Source organism: Motacilla alba, chromosome 1 (assembly GCF_015832195.1).
Source record: "Motacilla alba alba isolate MOTALB_02 chromosome 1, Motacilla_alba_V1.0_pri, whole genome shotgun sequence".
Taxonomy (NCBI): domain Eukaryota; kingdom Metazoa; phylum Chordata; class Aves; order Passeriformes; family Motacillidae; genus Motacilla; species Motacilla alba.
The window spans coordinates 50,288,272-50,301,199 of NC_052016.1; the positions used below are offsets into that span (position 1 = coordinate 50,288,272).

The following is a 12,928-nucleotide window of genomic DNA, read 5'->3' on the forward strand; positions in this document are numbered from 1 at the left end:
CACCACAGGCGCAGTCAAGATGGGCACAACTGCACAGAGTATTTCTCAATCTAATCAGGACTCCCAGACCTGAACTACGTGGAGCCTCCTGCAGTGTGTGTGCACCTGTGGCGTTGCAAAGCTGTTACCTCAATAAATCACCGGTAAATTAGTAATGGTACTGATTATGTTTTTTATTCATTTCAGTTTAATATAATAAAGGCTTTATACAAGGCTCTAGGTGGTCTAATATTTAATTATACACTAAATATGACTACATTACACCTCATCATCATTTAAATCAGTTCCCAAATCAGACAAACACCTATTCTCTCTGTGTACCTCCTAACCATATTCAGTTTTCTCCAGAGTAAAAATGAGACTGTTGCAGAAAGAAATCTGAGCATGCAGGAAATGCTGCAGACAGTGTTCAGATGAGTGCATACTTTTCCTTTGTAAAAAGTGGAAAACAGGTAAAACATTGCTGCCACACACATCAGTGGTAGTGAGAAAGCGATAATCTCTCAAGTGGCTTGGTTCCAAGTCATGTAAAGTTTTATAGGCTATAGATAGTACCTTAAATTTCAGCAGGTCATCTAATGCATCAGATTTCCACAGATATCCTGCTGTATGAAAGTATCCAAATCCTGAATTTCAGTGTCTCTCATGCAAAGGATATTGTGCAATTCTGTTATGAAATCACTGAAGTAGGGCTAAAGGAAAATTGATTTTCCTCTGAAATTAAAATTCAGGAGAAAAAGCTATACAAAAGAAAAGGACTTAATAGCAATTCAACTAGTAAGGGATACAGAATATTTTAATGACATCTCAATTTAGATGGGGTCGGGTTCTCTAGCACTTGATTTTGTCCTCTAGAAAATTTCACCGTCAAAATGGAAGCATCAGACTAAATGATAGTACTTTTGCTTACAGATTAAATGACTTAGAGCATTACATAGTGTGTATATTTGATATTTTGGTTGTCTGATATTGGTTATAACTGATGCTGTCTTTAGATATCCAATGAGAATGAGATTATTCTCATTAATGTACAGTAAGTAGAAAAAATTTATAAAAAGTGAAAATTTCTAGAAAATATTGGGAGAAATTTTCTCAGAAGGAAAGTAGTCAAATACTGGAATAACCTGCCCAGAGAAACTACAAATTTTCTTTTAGAGCATTCCCATGAGGAACTTTGTCTCACATGGCCTTACTCTGGGAAAAGAAAAAGATCAAGTGGCCTCTGGAGGTCCATTCACACTTAAAGTGGTCTATGAATTCATAATTTAATTTTTTTAGATATTGCTATTATTTTCTATGTGATATGCTTTATTATTTGTATGACTTATGCAGAAATTAAATATAAGTGGAAAATCACAATAAATCAGTAGAGGAAGACTAGCTGTAGATACATATTTTTTACTTGTAAAACTTTCTAATGACTTTAAACTGTGTTGTAGTCACAGCTAGCTATGGGACTATGTTAGACTGACTGGATCATTTGGCAAAGTGGAATCATGAATTGTATGAAAGGACATGAATATAAAAGTAACAAATGTAACTCCCATAGGTTAATGAGGGTAGTGCTCTGGGATTCAGTTTTTCTGGAAAGGACCCATGATAGCTCCACATGTGGTAAATAATGAGGTAATAATGAATTGACAGGAAAATGATACTCAGACATATAAACAATGAATTACTGAATGTAAGCAGAGTTGCAGAAATGTAATTACTAATGAGATATTAATGCAATATAGAAGACATTTTTCAAGTAGGATTTGGACAAACTGTAGAGAACTTCAAGCATGATTAAAAGCATGAGTAAACGAAAAGTTTCAATGATTATTGTGGGAAAGCTGAAAAAAAAATTAATAATTTTCCTCCAAAGAATTATTTTAATCAGTTTTGCATCTAAAAATGGTTCTGCCTTACAGAACAACATGGTGGAGTCTTTTATGCTAGGATCTGTCATACTGCAATTGTCTGATTTTATACAGTTTAAAGGTACAGAAATTCCAGTCCTTATACACTTCTCTGCAAAGGAACAAGGTCTGATTTTTTACATGAAGATCTACCAAACTGCAGTAAGGACTTCTTTTTCATTTACATGACTCATTGTCTTCTACTTGGTCAAGTTTTAGATCAGTGTTCTGTGCTTTGGCAAAGTTCTTTACATTTTAAAGTACATGATCAATTTGAGCAAAACAGAACAAAGCAAACATTTCTGTAAGAGAAGACAATAATTTTGGTGTAACAATAACTTCTGTTTTCTCTGTTTATAGACACTGCTAAAATGGTTGCTCCTTATTCAGACACTGGGCTGCAGAATCTTTGAATTAAACATCTTTTAATGGGGGCAGCACATGTAAGAACAGCAATCAGGAGCAGAAAGTTTCTGTAAACACCTTCAGCACTTAGCTCACACCTGATTTTAACTTCACTGTAGGATGGCAGAGCTGCAATGGTTTCATTAGTCAGGACTTTGAAATCAGAGCCCATATTTATTTTATTTTCTCGGTTTTCTCCACCTTCAGTCAGCATGTCATAAGTACTTCATAAGCCCTCCTAGTTTGTGGCAATCCTTGAGACTCACATGACTGTCTCTATTACTATCCATAAATGCACTGTCTGCCTGGACTTGAATTCATTAAACGCACACTTGCAGCTAACCTGTGAGCCTTGCACTGATCTTATTGATATTTAAACAACACTACGTGCCTTTACTTTTTCCCCTGGTGCTAGTAGAAGGTTTTGATTTCAGGTACTATGGCAGGTAAAGTGAAAGCAGTAATTCCAGAGAATCTAAAGGTACTAGAAAATATTTCAATCCCTAATAGATTTCAAAGCAATATTTTTCTTAAGTTTCAGCAAATCACTGGAAATTCTCAATGGTGGGTAAATATATTTTAATCTCAATTGTTGTTATAAAAATAAGCATGTTTACTCAAATCATTGTACAGATATTCTTAAATGCCTTTTTAAGGCAAAAGTTCTTAGGCTCAGGGCATTTTGCTTTTTTGGTTGACAACCAGTACAAATCTCCCATAGCTGATTTTGCATAAAGTAAAAGAGCAAAAACTCTTGCCCTGTACTCCCTCTTCCCCACCCCAACTTCCCTTTCTTTTCCACGCTGAGGAGGTGATGGGCAGCACAGGTGTCTGAGTGCATGCAGTGGTTTTGGCTGTCCATACACAACAGTTTCCTGTTACTCTGTTTGTAACAGGGTTTGCTGCTTTATCCCTTTGTGTATAGTATATTTTTCTCTACTATATTGCACTATATTACACTGAATCTGCACAAGCACTCAACTCAACTTAATCTTGTGACTGTCTGCTGACTGACAGTCTGCACACGCGCTTGGCCCTGATAGGCCAAGGAAACAAAACACTATCACTTTTGGTAAACAATCTCCATATTGCATTCTACTTTTGCACAAACATAGGCGCAGCAAATGAGATAACAACTGTTTCTTCTTTCTCTGAGGTTCCTTCCTGCAATTTCCAGAAATATCTTTAAGAAATTGTGCCTTGATTTTCTTTGTGAAGAGAAAGGCGGCCACATTCGTGTCTTTAACACAGTGGGTCACCTATGGCCACAGTCCCTTGGGGGCTGTTCCCACCTCTTTCAGCATGAAGTGGTCCCCTAAAAGTGTGTCTCTAGTCACATGTGCTCTTCTGACCAACTAGGATTTTGGTTCCCAATGGTTCAGTTTCCTCCACTGTTGTTTCATTTGCTGCACAATGATGCCGATGTCCACCAAGAAACCGACAACCCACCTGCAGACAGTATCACTCCATCTTTACCTGAAAAGAGTGACCATGGGTTTTGAAACAAATGCGTCTGGCAAACCGACATCTGGCAACTGCTAGCAGGAAATAGAGATGAGCAATTTCCAGACAAGTCGTTGCCGTCCTCAAAGTTTTTTGGTGCTGAGGACATGGCAGTCCTAACTGTATTGGGAAAAGTATGGCAAGCCACAGCTACTCAGGTAGCTTCAGTTCATTAGTCCTGTTTCCAATGAAACATTTAATTGCTTCATATTGAAGTTAGGAAATTCTTGTTACTTTTAGCAATTTTCAAAACTATATATTTAGTTGTTATAACAACAGAAACCCTTTATGGAAAAATATGAATACACTATGCAAAGTTTTGAGCTTTTTCTTCATTGCCCAAGTTATGGATCCTTTAATTCTGCCATGGATTCCTCAGAAACCAATCCATTATGTTAATAATTTCATCCCTTTGTTGTTGACAGCTGTTAGCCAGATGCTGAGAAGCATCATCTGATGTAGGAGGATATTTCCTCCTACCAGTGTCATCATATAAGTGATATGTTTGTCAATGAAATGAAGTCAGATTCCTTATCCTTAAATCCCTTATAATGCATTTTCCATTAAAAAAAAAAATGTTCAGAATGGTGTCATTGACATGAAAGCCCAGAACAACAAAATCTATCCTGGTGTCCAGGTACATTTCATTTGGTCAGATTTCAGGCAGTGGACCATGTTATTTCTTAAATCTTGAGGAAGTTATGTTCAGAAGAATAAATCAGATAGAAAGCTGCTTCTTTATTATGAGTAGAAAAATGAGATGTACAGAATAAATGGTCCAAAAGACATCTAAGACAGGAATCTCATGTCCTGTAATACATCCGCCGAAAGATCTGTAAATGTCTCAACAAATCAAACCCGATTGTGTATATGAAAAGAAAGCCACTGATCAGCATTTTGAACAAACTGGAGGGATTTTTTTTCTCTAAAGGGGATAACTAAAAATGAACAGTGGGGACAGTCTTGACTCATGAAACCTGCTCTTTGGAAAGAGAATATGACTGAAATGATTAGAGATAAATCCAGTTATAAAACTGAAGATGTAATCTAGGTATTTATCTTCAGCTTTTAGACCTGATGACTGTTGCTTACACTCCCCTTTCCTTAGGCTCTGATACATCAGTGTTATGCCTAGGGATTGTTTTCACCATTTGGAAATGTGAAAACTTCCAGCAATTGAGAGGGTTACCTACCTTGCTCAGAAAATGGTAATACACAAAACCTAGTCACCTCTGCATCCTCACCAACTTTTACCATTTAGAACTTCTCATTTAAGAAGGATCCAAACAGTAATCCCAAATCTATTGTATTTATTGTGCCCATTTGGTATAAAAGATTTGTAGCCCATTATGATTGCATCCCATAAGGAAAGTAGGAGGCCTGTGTTGCATGGTCCTATGCTCTGTGTTGCACAGTTCTATGTTTGCACACAACAGCAGGAATTTGGGCTCTCCATCTTTCTTCTGGGATTAACCTTCAAATAGCCTTCCCTAATTGTATTATTCTTGTACCACAGATATTCAAACATAGGATTTTCTTTCCATAAATGTTCTCTAAAGTATATTCAGATGTCTTTGTTCTGCTAGTAATCAATAATCACACTAGTATTGTGAAAAGAGTTAAAAAAAGGTTGCAAATAGACATTATTAACCTGCTTATGTATGGAATATGGACTGTGGACTGGAACTTGAAGAGATCATACAGAATACATCTCCCATGGAAGTAAGGTTATCCATTTAAACAAGTCATCTAGTTTCCACTTCACTGAAATTCCTATTTCACCTGACTTTGCATGCCTATAATGTAGTTATCTCAACTGTGTAGAGCACCATAACCTTCCAGTGTGGAAAGAAAAATTCATTCACCTTACTTGCATCTCTACTTCAGTGTTTGATGAATCGCTTGAAGAAACACCCATTTATCCCTTTTGACTACACAGAAAGAATAACAGAAATGTAGACATGTATATATAACAGCAGGATTTGCATTAGGAGTGATGAATCCTGTTTCTAATCTCCCTCCAAGTTCAGTGAAGGGAATTACGTGCATCCGGAAGGCGATTAATATGGATACATTTTTTCCCATAATAGGGTGTATTCTCTTTACTCTCTGTCTTTCTCCATTGCCTTTAAAAAGGATGTGAAAGTGGAGACAAAAACATATGGTTAAAGTTAGATGAGATGAAAAACACTTATGCAGTTATTTTCTAGTTCTTCTGGAACATATACTCATCATATCCATGAGTGTGATGAACTTCAATCCATACGCTTCCATATCAATTTGAAATCCTTTTCTTAAAGTACCATCAGAAAGAGACTGAAGAAAATGCAATCCTTTTTCCAGACTGTGACTAAATGGGTGTAAACTAGGAAGGACTAGAGTTTGACTTGATTGTATGTACATGTCATCACTCCAAGTAGAGACTAGAGGTAAATTTGCACAGAAGAAGAATCCAGCACACCGTGTTATGTCTTAGAGGGTCATAATAGCTAGATTATAAGTTATACCTCTAAGTCATGGTGGATTTATCTATTTGGACACAGTGTTCATAGCTTTTTTTTTTTTCATTTTTTAGTAAAATTTCAGAGTGGTGACCACTGTAAAATTGACAAATCTTGAGAACAAGTCCATTTTCTTTCACTGCCATCACAACTAGTAAGAAAGATCATACAGGCCAATTTTAGTTCTTGATGACAGCTGTGAAATCTTACTGAATGCTCAGAAGTGTAACTATGGAAATCATTTGGCATGTAGGATCTTATTTTTTATTTTTAAACTTTTTTACACCTCCCTCTGAAATTGCCATCTCCAGGCTCCTGTTAGGCAGAGGATATGCAACTTTTCCAACCTATCATTTCATACCAGTAGTAATGATGATTGATATGAAAACAGCACAGCTTGTCTATCAGCACCAAAATGAACTTGCAAAGATGTCAGTAAGATTATATAGTTATGCATCCACATGTATTCAAGGGAATACATATATGTTCAAAATAACATCTCTAATATAAATCAGTGAACTTCAGGTTCCTGTGCAATGTCAGTAAAAGCTCAGGATCAGAGGAGTGAATTTTGAAGCAGAAGTATTTTTTTCTATAAAGATCTCTCCTAACACCAGGCAGCAGATTTATCATTATATCAAAATCACGGAATCATGGAATCATAGAACGCTCTGGGTTGGAAGGGACCTAAAAGAACATCCAGTTCCAATCCCCTACCGTGGACAGGAATATCTTCTACTAAACCAGGCTGCTCAAAGTCCCATCCAGCCTGGCTTTGAACACTCTCAGGGTTGGGGCATCCACAGGTTCTGTTCCAGTGCTTCATCACCCTTACAGAAAAGAATTTTTTCTGACTATCTAATCTAACCTACTCTCAGATTGAAACCATTTCCCTTTGTCCTGGCACTACATGCTTTTGTAAACAGTCTTGTCTTCCTTTTTCTTTTTGCAGGCAGTGGAAGGCTGCAATTAGTTCCCCTGAACAGACTTGCTAGCCCCTGTTAGCACTACTTGTCTGCAGCAAGCATGGACAAGAGCACAGAAGAGGCTATAACTCAGTGGTTCTTTCTACCTGGGACCATTTACAGTGGAAGCTTTGAGTCAGAGGTAAAATATTTTCTTAGTACTAGTATCTCAAAGACCTCAGCCTTGATACTGTGCAAAAAAATCAAAATGCAAATCGCTAAACTCAGGATTTTTTGACAACAATGTTAATTAAACAATTCAGGTTTGTGCTTACATTTCAGATTTATTTTACATTACAGATGCTGTCTTTGATCCCCAGAAAGACTAGAGGTATGTAGGAGTCCAGTGAAACAGACTTGGGAGACATTCATTCTAGTAAAGTTTTAATCTTAAAGGGGCTTAAATCATAGGGCTTAAATATGTATTTTTATTGAGGTTGGGGGGGAGGAAAGTGTTTAAGAGGGTGAATATTAAAAAGCAACATTTATAAACTGCTAAAATAACCACAGACTGTTGTCTTGCCGACCTCATTTTCTGCAATGGCAGAAGCTCTGTTGCTAAGTAATTAACAGAGCCAAAGAAAGAAAGAGGAAAAAAAAAAGAGAATCCTATTTCTAAATTCTCTTTAAGTAGCACTTATATGGATATTAGATGGCAGCAGAAACAGTTATAATTGCTCTAATATAATGTCACTCAGTCACACTGAAGGGAGCACCATGAAAGCATTCTATTGTGAATTTCAGTCCATATGGCTTTATCTCACAAGACACATCTCCATTTTCCCCAGACTTTGTCTAAGATTCACATTTTTCTAAAGGAGAAAATTACTTCCATGCTCCATGGTGACATGGTATTTAGACTTGACCTCTGGTTAGGCCTGCGAACTCCTGAGTACCAGATTTCCTGCTCAGGTCAGTGGAGGACCTCCTTTTAGCATCACCTCACTGCTTTCTCTACAGTTGCAGGGCAATTCAGTGATGAACTCTGGGATGAAATTCAGCCACTTCTTTCCCATTTGGATGCTCTGAGCAGTTTCTCCTAACAAACTGCTTTAATTTGTAAGCAGAGACAAAACAGAAGCAAATAGCCAGTCTTTGTGGCTGCCTGAATTCAGAGATATATATAAAAAATCCTACTAGGAAAACCAGCATTTACTATTGCAAAGGAATAAGATATACTCTTCAGCATACAAAGGATATTTTGCTTCCAGCCTTGTTCAAGTCCTGCATTGAAAGGCACCCATCCATCCTACTGTAAAATTGAATACATTATTTATTATTACTGTGATGAAACTGTGGGATCTTTAATTTAATCAGAATTACTAGATGGCAGATATCTGACTACTTAATGACCTTGTATTTACTAAGAAAAAAACTCTGTTGCATAAATGACAGAGATGTAATGGCAAGAATTCATTGTGGATAACAGAGCTATAGAAGAGCTTACCATATAATGTATGACTCAGATTTCACTGCTTTTTGGCATTCAACAGTAACATTGCTAAAATATCACTTAAATAAATGTCAGCAGTTAATCACAATGGATGTAATGTTATTAAGGGAGGGGGAAATCACCCTTTTCTGTATGTTTTCCTCCAAGCCTGCACAGGAAATAAGGAACAGAAAAGATGTCAGTTAAATTGTGTTTATCTGTTCCATCTAACTCAAAAGTAGAGAGATATTAGTCAATAATAAAGCATAATGGAGAAGAAGAAGGAGGAGGAGAAGAAGAAGAAGAAGAAGAAGAAGAAGAAGAAGAAGAAGAAGAAGAAGAAGAAGAAGAAGAAGGAGAAGGAGAAGAAGAAGAGGAGGAGGAGGAAGATCAAGAAGAAGAAGGAGGATGAGTGGAAATGAATTTGCAATCAGAGTACCTTACTTCTCCAGCCTCCCTTGACTCCCTTAAGTAGTTTACCTGGTGGCGTTATAATAATCAGTTATATTAATTTATTTTAAATATAAAATATTCATAAATTTTCTATTTTAGGAGCAGATGACCTCCAAAATATTGGCTGTGCCAAACCTTACAAATTCTGAAAATCTCTTTATGTCTAATAAAGACTATGCAACATCAAATCTGGAAAATCAGAGCTTTACTGATTAATCCTCTATTTTCTTTTGAGAGGAACAAAAGTCCCATGTTCATTTATGCTTGTACAGGTCTTCCCCTTGAAGAACAAAGCACATTAAAATTCAGTGCTGTAATGCTTCTTGTGCTCTAAGTAAATGTCCTTAAACATCCTGAGTGATGGGGAACAATGGGGTTTCAAAAGATGTTCAGAGGTGCCATGGAAATCTATGGGGAATCCAGGGAGGAAATTCAGATCTACCCACATTATATTTTGCTTGAAAGACATAATTTATGTCCATTCATACTTTCCTGCTCATCTAGTTTGCTCTTCCCTTCAGAAGCCACAAACAAAGAGTAAAAATTGAGGCAGTCCTGCTGTCTAATCTCTCAACCATCCTTCAGTAACTGACCATGAATGTCAACAGTTAAAGAAGCCTGTTCCAGGAGCAATTATTCATAAATCCCATTATCCTGAACAGAAATCTGACATAGAGAAATAAAAAAAAAAAAAAAAAATCTAGCTACTGAGTTTAGCACTAGCCCAGACAAGAAAGCTGCCCAGTACTTCCAGACAAGAAAGCTGTCCAGTATTTCCAGTTTTAAAGACAGTTTGTGGTACAGACAATACTTTTAAATACAGTTTTGTGTGAAAAAATTATGCTTGTATTTTATATGAGAAAAAGGATGAAGGAACCAAGGAGGAAGGATAAACTGTGAGACCCAAACAAGGGAATGAAGGAAATTTTAGGGGGGAAGGTGTAAGCAATATGCAAAGTTCAGGTTTTATACTTGATACTGAGAAAATAAACATCAGTAAAGAAAGGGACAGTTGTTTGGGGAACACATAGTATTTCTTTTTCGGTACAAAATCCAAAAATTTGACCTCATCAGCAATTATCAAAGGTACCAAATTCAAAGCTGGAAGATATAGAAACATTTTTTCTTTCCAACCCCAAACCAAAATTCATTGAAGTGAGTCCCTGCAAGCTGCTTCATCTGTGGGCAAATGTTACTTTTTTAATAGTAACACCTTCAGACAGAAAAAGAACAGATTTATAAACCATGCAATATATGGGTAGTATCCTACAGAAATAACTGAAGGACCAAATATGTTTTCTTTATATCATCTGGAGTGTTTTTATTTACAAATGCTTTTTGTTCAGTGTTGTTACAATAGATTCTCTTATACCACTGGTTCTTGGGCATTCAATCAGCTGCACTCTGTATGCTTTGAGCTTACTATCTTTCAATCTTGCAACCTGTTGAAAACATATTTAAGATCTATATTTTATTGTCTCAGAGAAAGATTGCCAGTACTCATTTGAAACCATCTCTGAGAACATTATCAAGTACTGCTTTTCTTGATACTGTGGGACGTATCTCTAGGTGTCAATCTGGCCCTGTCTGCTGCCTGTTGATAAGCCAGATACCACATACACCTTGTCACTATGCCAGTATTTGCCACAAGCAAACTGAAGCTCATCTTCTGGCTCTTACAGATTGCAGTGTGAAGTGCAGAGCAGAGATAATAGTGGAAGGCATTCTACAAAGTGTTTAGGTCATTGAGTCTGAATAAATATTAGCTCAGGCCCATTGGAATTTCATTTAATGTTTTTATAATTTCTTTCATTTCTTTTGGGATTTCAGATGTTCATAAACACGTGAAATATGAAATGTCAACTGAAAATAAAACTTACATTCTTACAGGTTACAGACACAGAAATATATGACAAACTGGAAATACAAGCAAGTATTTAAGGGTGTAAATTATCAGGTTTTATCAATTTATTTAAAGCACCATACTTGACATTACAGCTATGCTGATACAGAATGATATCTTGAACAACTTTGCCCTCTTTTGCTCTCCTATGGAGAACAGTATTTTCCAGCAGAAGGTCAGGAAGGAAAATGCATCCTTTAGCTTCCATCTGGTTTTCAATAAAGTGGAAATGGCATCTGTCCTAAATATGAAGTATATTCCAAAAGATATTCTTAACAAAGTAAAAGGCTGACTAGTTTCTTCTTCCTTTAGGTTAAGAGAGGGATCTGGTGATTAAAAGAAATGTTGCAGGCTGAAGATGGGAGAGAGAAACAAAAACTCAGAAACAAATGACAGTAGAAGCATGTATTTGATGTTTTGTTTTGGTATTGAAGTTTGATGCAAGAGACATTTCCTGCCCTTTACCCTACATTCCTCATCACAGAAACGTCTGGAACAAGTTGGAAAGAGATAAGAGATAAGAGATAAGTGTTTGGGCCTCTTAGGGACGTGGTTGTGATCATTACACACATTCCCTCTCCCCACTAATCTGTTTCCAACCTAGGCAGTCATCCTTAACTGCTTGATCCGTGAGAGGAAATGTCTGAGAGAGAGTTACAGACAGCTACACACAATTGATGCCAGTCAGCAGTGACTCCATTTCCCCCAGATATCTTTCTTTATTTCATAGCCTGTTATGCATTAACCAGCATGTGCTAACTGGGTTATCTCACCTCCACCAGGCCTGGAATTAACACCTTCCTGTCGAAATTTCCTCCTTTCTGTGCTTATCTCAAGTTCCTGCTGTGATGGCTTCTCTTACAGCAAATTCCTTCTGTTGCCTTGACACAGTTTGAGATGGGCAATGGGCTCTTTAAGTCCTTACAACAGCTGCAGCCATGAGAAGAAGCAAAGGTGATTCCAGGACATCATGCCTTTGTCACTGGCCCTCAAATGCACAGACAGGCAAACACATAACATCATGAAACAAATGGATATTTATGTGGAATAAAAGCTAGCCCAATAAAAAGTGCAGTGGATAAATCAGAGCACTATAACAACATACTAATTCTGAGGATGAAAGTTATGATAAGACACTGAGATCTATAGCAAAAAAAAGAAGACTAAAGAAACAGCTATAATTCCTTTAAAATTTAGTAGTGAACCCTTAACATTACTACCTGTCCTGCAATAATAAAAATGTTTTTAAATTAAATAGAAAATATATTTGTTTTTCCTCAGCCAGGAAAATGAAATATTTTTTAAAAAAATAGAAAAGTGTTCAATTGAGAAGAAAGTTGATGACCTCATAACCTCATTTGCTCCTCTAGGATTGCTGATTTGGAGTCTTCATTTAGAGTCAAAAGGAGCATGTCCAGACAATTGCATTTTCTATCTACCATTGCCTCTTTTCCCACCATTCTAAAAAAGTCCTATTCAAGGATGGAAAATGTTTTAGCCTTGGCCCTCATCCAAAATAAAATACTTCCTCTTTCTAGGAAAAATAAAAATCCTAAGCAGCAATCTGAACATTTTCACCTCCCCCCTACAAGACAAATTTCTACAAGTGTAATGCAGCTTGGGGCAGAAGATGTTCTAGCAGCTTGTCAGGATTTTCTAGTATGAGGCAGGGACAGTCTGTGCATCTGATGGGAACTGTGATAAATATATATGAGACTGAAGAAAGGGTAGAAGGGGGTAAGAAGATAAATCTCTTCCAGAGCACAAGACATTGAATTTTCAGGTTCTGTTGTACTTTTCACCTGCCACTGCTGATGGAGACAATCCCTCCTTTCCTGGCCAATTGAAGCTGATTTTCTACTCCT

General features: G+C 36.8%; 1 long non-coding RNA gene across 2 annotated transcripts in view; it reads left to right on the top strand.

Moving 5' to 3' along the window:
• Nucleotides 1-12,928, top strand: part of LOC119706972 — a 65,247-nt gene that overhangs the window by 16,700 nt on the left and 35,619 nt on the right. Inside the window, exons 4-5 of one of the 2 annotated variants that reach the window (XR_005258639.1) lie at nucleotides 7,263-7,417; nucleotides 8,236-11,355. This is a non-coding gene — a long non-coding RNA (uncharacterized LOC119706972). Of the gene's footprint in view, nucleotides 1-7,262; nucleotides 7,418-8,235; nucleotides 11,356-12,928 lie in introns of those variants that run through there. The other variant, XR_005258640.1, reaches the window with a different exon arrangement.